The 16,851-nt window shown below is 44.2% G+C and overlaps 1 protein-coding gene across 5 annotated transcripts in view; it reads right to left on the reverse strand.

The window, feature by feature from the left end:
- RAB27A (RAB27A, member RAS oncogene family) overlaps nt 1-16,851 on the reverse strand; it is an 80,842-nt gene that overhangs the window by 58,840 nt on the left and 5,151 nt on the right. Inside the window, exons 1-2 of one of the 5 annotated variants that reach the window (XM_045162074.1) lie at nt 4,889-5,019; nt 3,915-4,031 (exon numbers count right to left, since the gene is read on the reverse strand). The exons of 1 other annotated variant lie outside the window; for it this stretch is intronic. The gene's annotated coding sequence lies outside the window, so the exon portion shown is untranslated. Of the gene's footprint in view, nt 1-2,024; nt 2,326-3,914; nt 4,032-4,073; nt 4,191-4,888; nt 5,020-16,851 lie in introns of those variants that run through there. 3 more of the 5 variants (XM_045162073.1, XM_045162077.1, XM_045162075.1) reach the window with 3 other exon arrangements.

Here is a 16,851-nt window from a genome sequence, read left to right on the forward strand (position 1 = left end):
CCTGGCTCAAGAGACCAACGCAAAATTGCAAACATTATAAAGCACAGGATGACAAGGGGAATGGGCTGTGACAGACACAGAGGTAGTTCCCAAGAATTATACATAAACCCAATGTCCTCAAGTATACCTGAAACTAAATGCAAAATGATATACAAATGTCAATCCAAAAGTTGTTAATAATTTTAAATGAAATCTGACAAGTGGACTGTCCTACACCAACGATCGAAAGATATACCGGCAAAGCCTGAAGACACTGAGGAGAGAGAAGCTAGGATGAATGACAGAAATGCAGGTGGTAGCTGATGAGCACATCAGTTCAATCATGCACGTACCAAGTGAGCACTGAGAACAGCCCCTGCACGTGTCACTATGCCAAGCACCTAGAACGAGGCTACAGAAAAGCAAGTCTAATAGAAGAGCTGCACGTGAACATGAGCAATGAAGATGCAGTGGAACGAGAACCGTAACAGAAATATGCACACAGGACTGGGCAGCTGGGAGACGTGGGGCAGAGAGGGCCAGGGCAGTGGGGGAGCCCACCAAGTCACCTCACAGAGGGGTACCCCAGCCACGGACTTTTATCAGCACACAGAGGGATAAGTGACAAACGGAAAAGAACAAAATTACACAGTTCACAGATGATGTGGTAAAGAACTTTACCTCACAGGTCAGATAAGCCTTATCCTTTAAAGATAACAGAAACCATCAACAAAAATATTATCGATGCCAATGTGAAAGGTGTAACTGAGTTTTGATGGAACTAGGTAAGTGCTGTCTGACATCTGAAGTACAAAACACAGACAAGGCTTGGAGCCACGAGAAGGGAACACATAACAGACTGGGAGGGTGGGAGTCAGGGAAGAGCATCTATATTTGCAAAGGTCTAAGAGGGAAAAGGTTGTGATGCATTTAGGGAACCTCAGCAGATGCCTGCCATTAGTGGACTATACCGGGATGGGAGAGGAGGCGTCCAGACAGGCTGAAAAGATGGGAGAGGGTTTGGGACCTGGGCCTGAAAGGACTCTTATATGACACTAGAAAGTCTGTGTGTTATCCTCTGGGCAACGGAAAGTCACTGCAGGCTTTATGAAGGAGAGGAACACGAGGTCTGTGCCTGAAAGTGATCTTTCTGGGGATACACAGAGGACCAGGAAGCTATGCTGAGAGATGGTGAGTGACTTGTGTTGGTGACAGTGGGATTCAGAGAAAGGGATTAATTCAAGATAGATTTAGGAGGTAGAAAATCAGTATAGCTCCTTAACTGACTGGTACAGGAGTTAAAGATAATCAAAACTTTCAGTTTATTAACTGAATGGAAGATACTATCATTAATTAAGAGAGGAAAGGGCTTCCCAGGTGACTTAGTGGTAAAGAATCTACCTGCCAATGCAGGAGATGCAGGTTCGATCCCTGGGTTGGGAAGATCCCCTGGCGTTGAAAATGGCAACCCACTCCAGTAATCTTGCCTGGAAAATCCCATGGACAGAGAAGTCTGGTGGGCTACAGTCCATGAGGTCACAGAGAGTCAGACACAATTGAGCACCCACACACAAGCACACAAGCAGGAGAGGAAAAGCTGGTTTGAGATGATTATAACAAACACTTACTAAGTACTTTTCTAAGCCCTTTAATATATTAACTCACTAGAGGCTCACAACAACCCTATGAACTCTTTAATTTACAGATAAGAAAACTAACAGTCAATAAAAGGTGAAGTCAAGGTTTGAACCCAGACACACTCTGAATGACTATGTAATCCTGTATGGAATATGACCAATTACATGTCCCTCATGTCACAGGGATATCCAGGGAAATGTGTTTAATTGGCATTCTGAAAACAGAATATTAGGGCTCGAAACAAAAATAAGGGTTAACAAGATGGATTTTAGATTCATCAACCAAGTTGATTTCCTGAGGCCATGCGAGAGAGAAGGCATTTTAGAAGGAAGACGGCCAAAATGTAAGGCTCAGCAAGAGAGATCCAAAAATGACACTAGAAAGATTTTTCAAACAATAGTACATACCCTGCATCAGTCACCACCGCAGAGTGCTATCAGCTTAAAGCTGTCTGGGCTTTCTTCTTGTGAAAACAGAGGATCCACTTAACATTTACAGTGTGATAAATCCAGCACTTGGAGCTAAAGGATCCCCTTACAGGTTACATCAGGGAGAGGAAAAGCCTAATAGAAAATGAAATGGGCGAAAGCAAGAAAACAGGCAAAAAACAAAACAAAACAAAAAAAACAACCGCTCTCAGCTCTTGGGCAATTTGCATCTGTGTTTGAGCAAAGTGGCTCCTGCCTTCAGAAAAACAGCAGCAAGGCAAGCTCTCCTCCCAAGCAGCGTCTCATAACCACCTCCCTACCCTCCAACCCCCACTGAACCTGGCCTCTGCTCTGCCAAGGGGGCAGGGCCCCAGCCACGCCAGCAACAACGGGAACGCCAAAAAAAGCAGGAAGGTGCCCTCTTGCAAGGACAGCCCTAAACAAGGATGGCTTCTGCAGAAATCAGCTTTTGTTTTTAATGGGCCTGTTCCAGCAGCTAGCACATGTGGTGCGCCCTGGCTCAAACTATAAATCAACCAAGTGCAGAGGGAGGAAGAAGGGAATAGTAGCAAAAGAGAAAAGAGAAACAGAGCAAAGTGTGGAGCATGTCCTCTGTGAGCACTCAGGTTCTGAGAGACCGGACGGGGCAGATGCTGAAATGGCAGCAGAGGCAGCCCTGGGCTCCCAGCCCTGCCAGACATGGGCAGGTCCTGGTTGCCATGGTGCCACCCTGCTGGCCGACAATGTTTCATCAGCGCTGTCTTTCTGCCGCAGTTCCTGTCTTGTGGGCGGCGGCAGCAGCAGCAAGAAAGAAGGAAAAATGTTGTTTGTATTCTAATGGCTGCTGGGTCACTGAACAGTATGTCTGAAAAGAATAAAGAGAACTTGGTAAGAGACAGACTAGCCAAGGTGGGAGCAATCTCCTTCGGGATGTATTAGGTACAAACTGGACATTCTGTGGATGAAATCCTCTCAGTCTTTTTTTTCTTTTTTTTTGGTACTTAAAATCCAAGAATTTCAACAGAGATTGTCAGCTTTTAATCAAGGCTCTTTCTCATCTGATTTCTAAAGAGACTTTGGGTTCACTCCTAGGTGAAAGCATGAACTTAGGACCAAGAAAACAAAATGATGTACTGGAGTAATAATTAGAAGACAAATTTAAGTGACAGAAGAAACACACCTTACACTAAAACACAGACTTACATAATCTCCACTAGAACTATCAGCTGGGAAGAAGCTATTAGGGCTTCCCAGGTGGCGCTAGTGGTAAAGAACCTGCCTGCCAACTCAGGAGGTGCAGGTTCAATCTGTGAGTCGGGAAGATCCCCTGGAGGAGGAAATGGCAACCCACTCCAGTATTCTTGCCTGGAAAATCCCATGCAAAGAGGAGCCTGGTGGGCTACAATCCATAGGGTCACAAAGAGTCAGACACAACTGAAGAAACTTACCATACAGAGCACAGAGCTATCAACAGCATTAACAACAAAATCCCAATTGAATTTTTGTGGATAAAATGCTCAGAAGATGAGCAGGACTCTTAGAGCTATTCAATTCCGTAATCAGCTCTCTTATTCCACATATTACCTGAGAATAAAAGCCTCTGTTACTTTGTTAAAGTACAGAAAAGAAAGGAAGAAAGCAGTCAGTATTCATGCCCACTCTCTGGTAACTGAAAATGCACTTTTCAAATTAAACATAAGAAATTTAGCAGACATCTTGAAGTCTTTGTTTGAAAAAAATTAATGTGTGCAGTGGTGTTTTATGTTAAATTGCACTATTTTAAGTACCTGAAAACTGGCACCTCAGCACTCGAAGCCTCTACCTCCCCACCACCACCAAAAAAAAAAAAAAAAAAAGGCATAATCGTACCTTGACAAAGTATAAATCCTGGTTGATTTTCCCAAAACTTTAGAGACTGGAGTTTCCAACACTTCAACAATTAGGCAACTTGTAATCACATGTCCTCTTCTAAAAAGATATTGTTGTCTATTACAAAGAGAAAGGTTAAAATCAGAACAGTCTACTTACAAAAGTTTTTCAAAAGAGTCTTTTGAAAAGCAGTTCGCTTCATCAACTTTCAAAATCAGTCATCTCTGGAAAAACCCACAATCCAGCTAATTAGTCTCAGCTGTTTGTCATATGGCCCGCAAACCAGTCAAGTGATTTTGCCCCTTTCAAGCTTTTACTAAAACCCAATCTCCTGGTCTCTCAGACAGAAGGCAGCTGTATTAACCTCTTCCAGTGTTAGAAGACTTACACTTCAACTTTTTCTTTTCCCCTCAACCAAACAAGTAGAATATTTGTTTTCTTGATAAAACATATTAAAAGCATTGCATTCTAAAGGTCCTTAAGGGTTATATCAATATTGTGTGTGAGTGTTTAGTTGCTCAGTCATGTCCAATTCTTTCAGACCCCATGGACTGTAGCCCGCCAGGCTCTTCCATCCATGAGATTTTCTAGGCAAGGATACTGGAGTGGGTATCCATTTCTTCCTCCAGGGGGAATCTTTCCAACCCAGGGATTGAACCCATGGCTCCCGCCACATCTCCTGCATTGCAGGCAGATTTTTTTTTCTTTTAAACTGCTGAGCCACTGGGGAAACCCTTACATTAATATTGCTTCTTTATTAACAATTAGCAATATTTTATTAATATTGCTTTCTTGTATTTACAAGGCCTGATTCAAGCAAACACTACAGGAGATCAGTGTAAGCTGAGGAAGTGAAGGGACTTCCCACACATCTCACTCTGGCCTCCAGACCCACAAGGAAAACTCTCTGCCTGGCAGTCCACCCAAATACCTTGCTGGCATCTTAAATTCAATATGTCCGGCCCTCCACTTACCTTCTGAGCTCTTCTCTGTAGACCCTGCTTCACACCTACTTCTCCTCCTGTGTCTTGAGTAACACAATCCCAAAGCACAGCCAGCCAGACATCTGATGGTCTTCAATGACTCCTCCCTCCCTCCCCTCCCACTTCCATTGACCACTGGAATCTTTCCCCCTCTAGTCTTTATTCCAAGTGTTTAGCATTTCTCATCTAGATGGCTATAGTCAACCACACATTTGATTTTCTGGCCCCCAACCTGGCCTCTCCACTGACCCATCCTCCACACTGCACCCAAACTGATCTTTCCACAAGGTAAGTGGGTCTCCATCACTCTCCTCTGTAAAACTAGTCAGTGGCTCCCCACAATCTTCTCAGAAACATCCCCAGTCCCTAGGCCTCTGCCTTCCCTGTCATCTACTGTTCCCAGCCTCCTGACTCCAGCCACCAGAGCTAGTTGGAATTCTCTAAAACCAGTGATTTTCAAAATGGAAAAGCAATGTCATCAGCATCGCTTTGGAAGCTGTTAGAAATGCACATTCATGGGCCCACTCCAAGCCTACAGAGTCAGAAGTTCTAAGGATGAGGGCAGATGTCTATGGTTTAACAAGGCCGCCAGGTGACTTTGATACACTCACCTGAGTGCGCCTGCTCTAAACCCACAGGCTCTGTTCACCGAGAGACTTAGCCCTTCGGTTCCCTCTGCCAGGAATGCTGCCTCAGATGTCCTTTCTCTGTGCTCCCTCTTTCCTAAGGCAGGTTAACCCTGTATGATAATTATCCAGTTGATTCCTTGCTGGTTGGTGCATACCTCAAAGACAGGAACTGTGTCTTATTTGACTCACTCATTCCACAAGTCTCTAGTTAAACACAGGCCTTTCACTGGGTAGGTGTTGGGCATAAAAACAAATGATGTATCCTTTACCTCACGGGGCAGCCACCCTCTCATTTGACCACTCCATGTGTGACTGAAGACTCCACTGATGCAATCTAAAACCTCTCACCAACCTGCAAAACTGTGAGCAACTGAAAAAGCCTGAACAGAACCAGTCTGACATCATCTGGTAAAAGAAAACCTCTGGGCCACAGACCGATACCTCGTGTCAGATCAGCAACAGCATCAGATGAGAAATAAAGTGCACAATAAATGTGACGTGCTTGAATCACCCTGAAACCATTTCCCTCCCCCACCTCACTCCATGGAAGAAGAGTCTCCCACCAAGCCCGTACCTAATGCCAAAAAGGTTGGGGACCACTGCTCTAGAATTTGGAGAATAATTTAGTAAGGGAAAGTATCAAAATGTGTAAATCCCACATGAAAATTCATTACAGTTAGTTTATTCTAAATTACAGTAGAAGTTGAGGAAAGTTTGATATTAGCACTTCTCAATCTTCAATCCCTAGGAGTCTCCCAGGGATTTTTTGTTAAAATGCTAATTCTGATTCAACAGGCCCAGGTAAAGCCCAGGATTTCTGCACTTCTAAATAGCACCCAAGTGATACCCAGGTAACAGTGATGTTCCTAGTCCTAGAACTACACTATGAGTAGCAAGTAAAACTTCGACAACCCCCTTTTTCATAGAACTGTATCAGTCTTCCCCTTCGTGCAACACCGCCTTTTTATGACCCCTTTGCATTGAAAGCTTTCTCCAGTGCCTTTCACGCTTCAGGATAAAGATAGCACACTAAATACATTTAGTTCTATGACTAAATGCCTTATAAAGCAACTACACTCCAATAAAAATTTTAAAGATAAATATAAGAGCTTTAAACTGTAACATTTTATATTGACTTACAGAAGTTACCTTTGCTAACTGCACACTGTGTGGTGTTTCTGTTTCCTGAAAGATGGATTGGTTTAAATATATATGCAGTGATTAAAATAATCAAAAAATATAAGAAAAAAAAAAAAAGAAAGTAGATGAACAAGAGGTAATTGATTAGCAAACTCAGGAAACCAGACTCCTTATCTGCCAGTAAAGAAACACAAGGAGCAACTCATCACAGAATCTCCAGAAAGGGCTTAGGCAGTCAGAGCCCCAGTACCTCTGGGGGAGGGGAGAGCATAAAGTGAGGCTAAAATAATGGAAGTCTGTTTACACCCCAAACCCCAGCGTTGCCAGCCTTGTGATTCCTCTAGCTCCAGAAGAAGTCGAACGTCTATTCTCCGGAGAGAGTAAAACTCCAAGAATCAAACTCGCAGGGGGTCTCTGAGTCATACCAAGTTCAGTGGAGGCAGGGGAGGAGTTGCACAGTATTAATAAATATGAAGACACCTCCACCCCACACCTCCATGCTGGACTTCCAAAAGGCAGGCTTACTCCACAGACAAGTGGTTCAAGTCGTCTTCTCAGGAGACTGCCCAACCCAGAAGGGAAGCCTAAACATAAATAGAAGCCCATCACATACTGAGCTAGCTACAACTATAATGTAACTGCTGGGAGAAGGAGGAGATGGAAATCTTATGCGTGTGTGGTTGGGGTGGGTGGAAAAACAAACTAAAATTTTCTTTTTCCATAGTAATGCATCAGTAGAAGATGCCTAAAACTGAAAATCAATCGTACAGAAGTACAAGTATGTCATTAGAGACAGAGGACACAACAACCAGCAAGTGTCAACTCATTGCAAGAACTGAAAGCTGTTGACTCTGGGGAGCAGGAAATGAGCCGCGGGCGGAGATTCTGATAGCTTCTACTAACAGTCCTTGCAGAACTATGGCCTGATAAAATTTTATAAATTAATTAATACAAAAAGACATGTAATGCCCAACCTTAAAGTTTTATTTTCCCCCCTTTGGATGATTCAGGCCATGACAATAAACACCACTAATGTGCGCTACACTCTCAGGACCTAAGGCTACATGGAAACAGGATGCTGAGGACCTGGGCCCTGGACTCAGGCTGCCTGGGTCTGAATCCCAGCTTTACTACTCACTGGCTGTGTGACCTTCACCAAGTTACCTAACCACTCTGTGCCTCAGTTTCCTCACTGGTGGAACAATAGGATTATTTTGTAAAAATGAGTCATGTTATACCATAAAGTGCTTAAAGCAGTGTTCGGCACCTAGTACATGTTCAATAATAGCTGCTCTCTTTTAAGGTATGTTTGCCACTATATTAAAGCCTCCTGACACTGTATTGATTTTGTCTTTTATTAGTTTATGTTTCATTTTCCCTGCCTTCACCTTCTCTGTCAGTCAGCCAGTTGTCCCTACTCACAGTAATCAGAGGGCCTTTCCAGGGTCACTCCTCGCCCCACCAATGAGCAGCTTCTAACTGACAAGGCATCTGGAAACCAAATAACCAAGATCAGAATTATGTATGAAATGGAGAAAAATATGTACCACGAAGTGTTGGGAAGGTCTCTCTGTGAGGCGAATCGGCACACTTCCATATATGTACCATCTATTAGACAACTGAGAATCCTTTGGGCTTACTTCCTAGCCATCAGCTGTAGGTCAGTGAGCTGGGTGACACTCAGGGTAACTAACTATCCTAGTTTACCCGGGCCTGCACTTTAGCAAAGCCCTGCATACCTGGAAACCCCAGTTTCAACAATGGTCCAATTACACAATCCTTTTGAGACTGTTTCATCAGCTGTAAAATGAAGGATGATATTTACTTTGAAAGTCTATTGAAGAGTAAATGAGAGAATGTTCGTATGACTCTTGACACACAGTAAGCTTGCAATAAATGGTAGCTCTAGCTACTGTACTCAGTTACCTATTGGTATTTCCAACTCTGATATCAGCAGCAAAATAAATTATCCTTAGAAACTTAACCTATACCTTAATTAATTTCTTACCAGAAAAATAATTTACCTTATACACAGTGGATTCCAGGAAGCTGAAATGTTTGCTTTCCCAAATTTCCTTCCAACCTTTTCCTAATAATTTGTTTCAGGGACTAGGCCTTATTAAAGAAATGTAATATTTCACCAATGCTGACTTATCCACTGGGCAAAAGCCTGAGAGGTCTCCACCAGCTCTGGATATATGCACTGTTTTCACTACGGGGATCCTGGGGTACTTAGGTAAACTTCTGGAGGAGAAATCAGCATTCTGACTCACACAAAAAAAGGCATCAGGCATCATACCTGAAATTATTTTTAAATTTGCATCTCACTTTTTCCCTTCATAATAGCACCAAGTCATTGTCTCCTGATGGATTGACAGTTTATTCACTAAATATGTCCATTCTATGCCTGAAAAATAATGGATCATATCATCAAACAGATGAAATGCCATTTCTTGCCTCAAAAGCCGAAGCAACTCAGTACTCGACAGATACTTATTTCAGCCTGGAGGAAATGGCTCACTTTGGGGCAGTTCACCAACACATGGGTGAAGTTGTTACATGAAAAGTTGCACAATTTTGGGGTAGATAACTGAAAGGATCACAAGTTACTCAAAGCCAAAACATGGCCTGCAAACACCGAGGCAGCAGAGAGAGCAGGAACAGCCAGGCATATAAGAAGCTTCTCTGGGGGCTTCCCTGGGGGCCCAGTGAATAAGAATCCACCTGCCAATGCAGGGGACACTGGCTCGGGAAGATTCCACATGCCTCGGAGCATTAACTAACCTGGTGTGCCACAACTATTGAGCCTGTGCTCTAGAGGCCTGGAGCTGCGCTACTGAGTCCAAGTGCCCACGAGCCAGCAAGTCGCAACTACTGAGCTCGAGTGCTTCAGCTGCTGATGCCTGTGCTCCTAGAGCCTGTGCTCCGCAACAAGAGAAGCCACTACAATGAAAGCCATGCCCTGCAACTAGATAGCGGTCCCCGCTCTACAACTAGAGAAAGCCCATGTGTAGCAATGAAGACCCAGTGCAGCCAAAAATAAATAAATAAAGCAGTGGGTACACGTCAAAAAAAAAAAAAAAAAGATCTTTCTCTATATGAGCTACCAAGCTCCTTCCTCCATGCTCATATTTCTTCGCCATCCATTGCTCAAGGTCTGTGAGCACAAAACACTGGCGAACCACATAAACTCTGAGGAGCCCTGAGAGACATCTGCTCCAACTATTGAAGCAAGAGTGAATGAGTCCAGGAGAGAACTTTCTCCAAGTATGGTCTGATGCCCACTGGCACCAGAATCTCCTAGAGTAACTGGTGAAAATCCAAAGTCCTGGGTTCCATCAGGCCCCTCAATGAAGCCCTCTGGGAAGGCAGCAAGGGAATCTGCATTAATGACAAGATTCTCCAAAGGACTCCCAATTGTGCATAAAAAGGTTGGAGAGCAACTGCTCTGGGGAGACAACAGATAGCAAAATGCACAAGCATAGCTGGGCAAATAACTGTTATTTAACCTCCATCAGCCTCAGATTCCAAATCTGTAAAATAGGGATAATAATACCTACACAGCAGGATTCCTGGTTGAGAATGATGTGAGAATTACATGAGAAAAGTAATAGCTTCCAACACACAGCTTCACATGCAGCAGGTGTTCAACAAGTATTAATCCACCCCACCTTGTGTAGCAGACTAATGAAGATTTATAACAAAAGTCCCTATTTTGAGCAACTGTTACCAAGGAAAGCAGATGGCTAGCTTAAGTTAAGGCCTCCATGTTAATGAGTCACCAACTAAAAGGCCGAGGCCAGCAGCTTTAACCACTGGTTGGGTTGTAAAAAGTACAAGCTTCAGTGGGCATGAGAATCTCCTGGATGGCTTGAAAACACAGCCCACTGGGCCATCTCTGGAGTACAGAATCTGCAGTTCTGGGCTGAACTGAGAATCTGTATTTCTAACAAGTTCTTGGGGGGTGATGGTGGTGTTGGTCTTGGAACCACACTTTGGTCATCACTCTATTAAACTCAAACTGATCTGACACCTTGTAATAAAAAAGGACAGCAACGCTAGATGCATTTCCTGTTTGACACCAGACTGGTTAGTTACATGTCAATAAAGAAAAAAGTAATAAACCCACAATTTCCGAGGCAGCCCCACCTCTGTCCCTGAGAATCTTTCTCACTACATTTTTGAATGGTGCAGAAAGAAGGCTGGGAGACTTGAGTGCCATCTCCCAGCCACTCATGTGGGTACCCCTGAATGAGACACCTGATCTCTTTGAGCCTCAGTGTACTCACCTGGGGACAGAGTTGGGCTCAGTCACTGGTTCCCAAACCTGGTAGTGCACCATCCATTGCTACAGCAGCATTTAGATAAAACATGAATTCCCTAGCCCTAAAGCCAAGCCTAACAAATGAGAATCTCCTAAGAAGAGACTGAAAAACATGTGGTTTTGCCTATGTTTTAAATAAAAGCTCGCTATGTGATTTTTGGGCTTCCCTGGTAGCTCAGCTGGTAAAGAATCCACCTGCAATGCAGGAGACCCCAGTTTGATTCCTGGGTGGGAAAGATACCCTGGAGAAGGGATAGGCTACCCACTCCAGTATTCTTGGGCTTCCCTGGTGGCTCAGATGGTAAAGAATCTGCCTGCAACGCGGGAGACCTGGGTTCAATCCATGGGTTGGGAAGATCCCCTGGAGGAGGGCATAGCAACCCACTCCAGTATTCTTGCCTAGAGAATCCCCATGGATAGAGGAGCCTGGCAGGCTGCAGTCCATGGGGTCGCAAAGAGTCGGACCCATCTGAGCAACGAAGCACAGCACAGCACATGTGATTTTCATGGGCAGCCAGTTCTAAGCAACTATCCCCAAGGTGATATTTGAGGCCCCTTCCAGGACTAAAGCCTGGATCTTTTGATTTCTAAGCCCCTATGCCAGAGTCTGTGCTTACCAAGTAGCTCTGTCCTTTTATTTGTTTCCCACAGAGTTCACACTAGAGGATCTGAATACATTCATCTTAAAAGAAAAGAAACTAGTCTGCTTAACACTTCCATTTTTCTCATGTATCAAACTGATATTTAGGTTTTAATTTTAAAAAATAAAGTCCAATCCTTAACAGCACAAAATAAACAACCCAATCAAAAACTCAGCAGAAGACCCAAATAGACATTCTTCCAAAGAAGACATACAAATGGCCAAGAGGCCCATGAAAAGATGTTCAACATTGCTAATTATTGAGAAAAACAAATCAAAACTACAATGAGATATTACCACACACTGCTAGAATGGCTGTTATCAAAAATTCACAAGCAATAAATACCGGAGAGGGTATTGAGAGAAGGGAATCCTCCTATATTGTTGGTGGGAATGTAAACTGGTACAGCAAGCATGCAGAACAGTAGGGAGGTTCATTAAAAAATAGAGCATCCACTCCTGAGCATATATCTGGAGAAAAACATGATTAAAAAGGTTGCATGCACCCCAGTGTTCACTGCAGCGCTGTTTACAACAGGCAAGACATGGAAGCAATTTAAACACCCATCGGCATTGGAATGGATAAAGATGATGTGGTACATATCAATATACGGAATATTACTCAGCCATTAAAAAGAATGAAATAATGCCATTTGCCACAACATGGATGGACCTAGAGATTGTCATATTCAGTGAAGCCAGACAGAGAAGGAAAATATATGACATCCCTTATATGTGGAATCTAAAAAGAAATGATACAAACAAACTTACAAAACAGAAAGAGACTCTCAGAGAATGAACTTATGGTTGCCAGGGGAAGGATGGGGAGAAGGGTTAGATGGCGAGTTTGGGACGGACATGTACACATTGCTATATTTAAAATGGATAATCAGCAAGGACTTACTGTAGCACATGCGACTCTGCTCAGTGTTATGTGGCAGCAGTGTTAAGGATGGGAGGGAAGTTGGGGGGAGAATGGATACATACTCCCTTCTGTGTTCACCTGAAACTATCACAACATTGTTAATCAGCTATACCCCAATACAAAATAAAAAGTTTAAAAACAATTTGGCCACAGCAGGGAAGGGAGAAAGTAGGAAGACCTGAGAGAGTAGTACTGAAACATATGTATTACCATATGTAAAATAGATAGCCAGTGGGTATTTGCTGTGTGATGCAGGGAACCCAAAGCCGGTGCTCTGTGACAACCTAGAGGGGCGGGATGGGGAGGGAGGTGGGAGGGAGGTTTAAGAGAGAGGGGACATGTGTATGCCCGTGGCTGATTCATGTTGATGTATGGCAGAAACCATCACTATACCATAAAGTAGTCATCCTCCAATTAAAAAACAAATAGTAAAAAGTGTAAAAACAACAACAAAACATAGTCAATGTAGGAAAAAACAGGAATTAACACAGGCCATGCAATCTTCTCTCACACCAACTTCCTAGTTACCTGCTCCATCATTCACTCACCATCACCTTAGCATCTCCCACGTGCCAGGCATTATTTTAGGTGACAAGTACCCAGAATTTCACAAAACAAAGTCCCTGCTGTCACATAGAGAACAATCAGCAGAAAGAGAAAGATAATGTTAACATGGAGATAAAATAATTTCAAACAGCAAGAAGTCCTGTGAAGACCATAAAGTATAACAGGATGGAGGCTGACTAAAGACTACTCCCAACAGAGTGATCAGGGATGACTCTGCTGCCAAGGGACCACCCAGGTGAGAATCTAGAGAAAAGAATTGTGGGCAAGTGCAGATGCTCTGAGGAGGGCAAGAGGTTGGCGTTTTTAAGGAATAGATGGGAAGGAGGCACAGGGATGAGCTGAGGACAAGGAGGCCAACAGGGCTCAGATCATGGAGACACTTACAGATCATGGTTAGAACATTTGGATCTTACACCAGTCACAGTGGTAAGAGACTGGGGAATTTCAAACAGAAGAAGGATATGATCTGATTTACATTTTTAAAAATATCACTGGCTTTGCATGAGGAATGGGTTACGGGGAGCTGGGGTTAGCTAGAATGAGACCAGAAAAACAGCAGACCAGGCAGGAAACAATGGTGGCCTTTAACTGGCAGCTAGTACATAGCCATAGCAGATGCTCAGACATTTCTGGACCACTTTAAATAGGTGAAAATCTTTAATATATTTGTTTCACTTCCTGTGATATTTCACAGGAGTCCAAGGGAGAGACACTGCTGGTTACAATTGGGAAACATTAGCACAGGGGCATAGAAAGAACCAGCAGACTTGTCTTCTGGAACCCTCTCTGCCATCAGTTTGTCATGTGACCGTGGGCACAGCTCTGAATCTGTCAGACGGAGGAGAGGCTGGGCTCCCTGGTTTCTAAGATGCCCACCAGCCCTTAAGTTACATGATGCTGTAAGTGTAGCGAGTGAGGTTTCCTTATCTGGGTGGCAAGAGGGGCTGCTGACTCAGGGTTGGGGTTTCTGCCGTTGACTTTGAATCTCCCAGAAAGGCTCAAACTAAGCAGGAGATGGAGTTTCCATGAAGAAACTGTCCAGTCTTGCTATATCCTTTGGAAACTCTGGGATCTGGGGCACCTCTAGTACAAGGGTATAGTGATCAGCTGGGACTCTGCGGAGTAGACACTCCCGGGCATGTGAGAGCCCGCTGTGCTGAGGGGCTGGGGGCCCCATCTCTGAGGAATTCAGGGGTCAAGCCCTCAGTCACAGCCCTCCCTGAGGACTTGCTGGCAGACTTCCACCTGCACTCAATCACAGGGCAGCCAGGCCCTGCCGCCTGGCTCTTGCTTCCTACTGGCAGACTGTCCCCACACTGTTCACTCCCCTCACATGGCCCACTGGGCACCTTGGCGAGGCCCTCAGCCCAGGATCCCTAAGGGCAGGGCCCTCAATCCTAACTGCCCATCAGAATCCCCAGTGGAGATGTAAAATACATACACATGGATGTAAAATACATACACATAGATGTATGTAAAATATATACACACAGATATAAAATACATTGGAGAAGGCAATGGCACCCCACTCCAATACTCTTGCCTGGAAAATCCCATGGATGGTGGAGTCTGGTAGGCTGCAGTCCACGGGGTCGCTAAGAGTCGGGCACGACTGAGCGACTTCACTTTCACTTTTCACTTTAATGCACTGGAGAAGGAAATGGCAACCCACTCCAGTATTCTTGCCTGGAGAATCCCAGGGACGGGGGAGCCTGGTGGGCTGCCGTCTCTGGGGTCGCACAGAGTCAGACACGACTGAAGCGACTTAGCAGCATAAAATACATACAAATAGAGATGCTGGGGCCCTATCTCATATCTGATGACTCACTCAGAATTGGGGGTAAGGGAGAGGTTAGAAAGACCACAGAAGTGGAGTTAGGCTTAGTTCACTTTACATGATGGAGAGAATGTGGACTTTAGGAAACTGCAGGCCAGAGAGGTTCCACAACATGTCTAATGCAGGGTTTCTCTGCCCTGACCCACTGACATGGTGGGCAGGATGATTCTTTGTATTGAGGGGCTGTCCTGTGCACTTTGGGGTGTTTAGAGGCATCCCAGGTCTCTGCCCACTAAATACCAGCAACTCCCCAGGTATGGCAACCAGCCACATCTCCAGATGTTGCTCAATGCCCCCTTGAGGAAGAAGGAGCTGAAAACAGCCTAATTAAGAACCGCCAGTGTAATACCACTTAGTTAATTATTGGCAAAGTTAGAAACTAAAAACTGATCCACTAGTTCCTGGCGGAGTCAGTTCCTCCACACTGAAGCAGGAATTCTGGAACACATGGCTGAGTCACCCCCCAAGGAAATACCACAACCCGCTCTGCGGCCCTCTGTGCCTAAGTGGAGCGGGGCGATGAAGAGCTGACCTTGCCCCTGACAAAGGAAGTCCAGCCTAGAATGGCCAGCAGCTGATCTGGCCATGTTTGGTCTCTAGCATCTGATTGGAAGGACGACACCTTATCTTCTCAAGGGCTGCTAGACCTCTTTACTCATCCCTGGGGTTGCTCCCTTGCAACGGTGAGATTCATTATGAAAATTAATCACACTGCAGGAAACAAAGGAAATCCTGACCGCACCCTTGGATTATATTTTAAAATTCTCAGGTATCTCAAACGGACATTTAAGTCAAGACCTATTTCTGTATATCTCATTCCTTCCCATATTAGGACTAATACAGCAAGAAGAATAATAATCAAAAAAACCTTACCATAAGCTTCCGTTAGCTGATTGAGGCCCTGTTTTTGTGTCAAATGATAAAAATACACAGGCGATAAGTAACCAGCCATATGCAGATAAGACTCGACCAGCTGCCCACGTGGTGGGATCAGAGCAAGATAGATGAGTAGCAGTTAATAAGAATGAACAGATTTTTCAGTCTCTTGGCAACCAATTTTATTATTATGCTTTGACCTGGCAGCTGGTAAGGCTTTATATGAATTAATCAACAGGCTATGAAAAAACAGGGTTAGTGGCTCTGAAATATGGTATTCTCACAGCAGTCAGAGGAAGGATGCTTTTTTCTAAGGCTACTTTCTTAAATAAGTACAGGTAACTGTAAAACAGTAAGCAAACTGTGTTTTAAAAGAACACATCTCTAAAGAGGAAGTTACATACACCTATCTACTGCATCAATCCTTACCATGTATCTTCCATATCTGTTCTACCAAATTACAAGAAGATACAGAGTGTCAAAGGACTTGGCCACTCAAAGCAGGCGCCCTTCAGTGAGACAATACTTGGTGGTTGTGGAATTATTCTCAGCCAAGTCCTCCTGAATCAAAGCATCTTACAGTAAGCACTCAAAGGGGATGAGAATAATAACCAGACCTTAGAAGGAATAAAAACACATGGAAAGATGGGATTTCTGGCATCACCACAGGCATACAACCAACGGTGGCTTTCAACGGCCCTGCGGTTCTCAGAGAAAAGTCAAGTGTGTCCTTGAGGGTAGCTTTGCCTGCCACACAGCAGATCCAAGGGCCAGAAGGGCAGCAGGACAGTGCAGCGATATGGGAGGGAGGCAACAGAAGTGACTAAAGATCAGCATGAAAACATAAGCAACTACGTGTGATCTCTCAAGGGAAGATTCTATGCAGCAGACTAACCACTGGACCCGGAGTTCCAGTTCCGGCTCTACCACTAACTGTGTGATCTTAGAAAATGACAACATCTCTGGAGAAAAATTTCCTTCACCACAAAACATTAGAGGAAAATGGAATCTTCTCC

The sequence above is a fragment of the Bubalus bubalis genome, chromosome 11 (genome assembly GCF_019923935.1).
Source record: "Bubalus bubalis isolate 160015118507 breed Murrah chromosome 11, NDDB_SH_1, whole genome shotgun sequence".
In the NCBI taxonomy this organism is placed as follows: domain Eukaryota; kingdom Metazoa; phylum Chordata; class Mammalia; order Artiodactyla; family Bovidae; genus Bubalus; species Bubalus bubalis.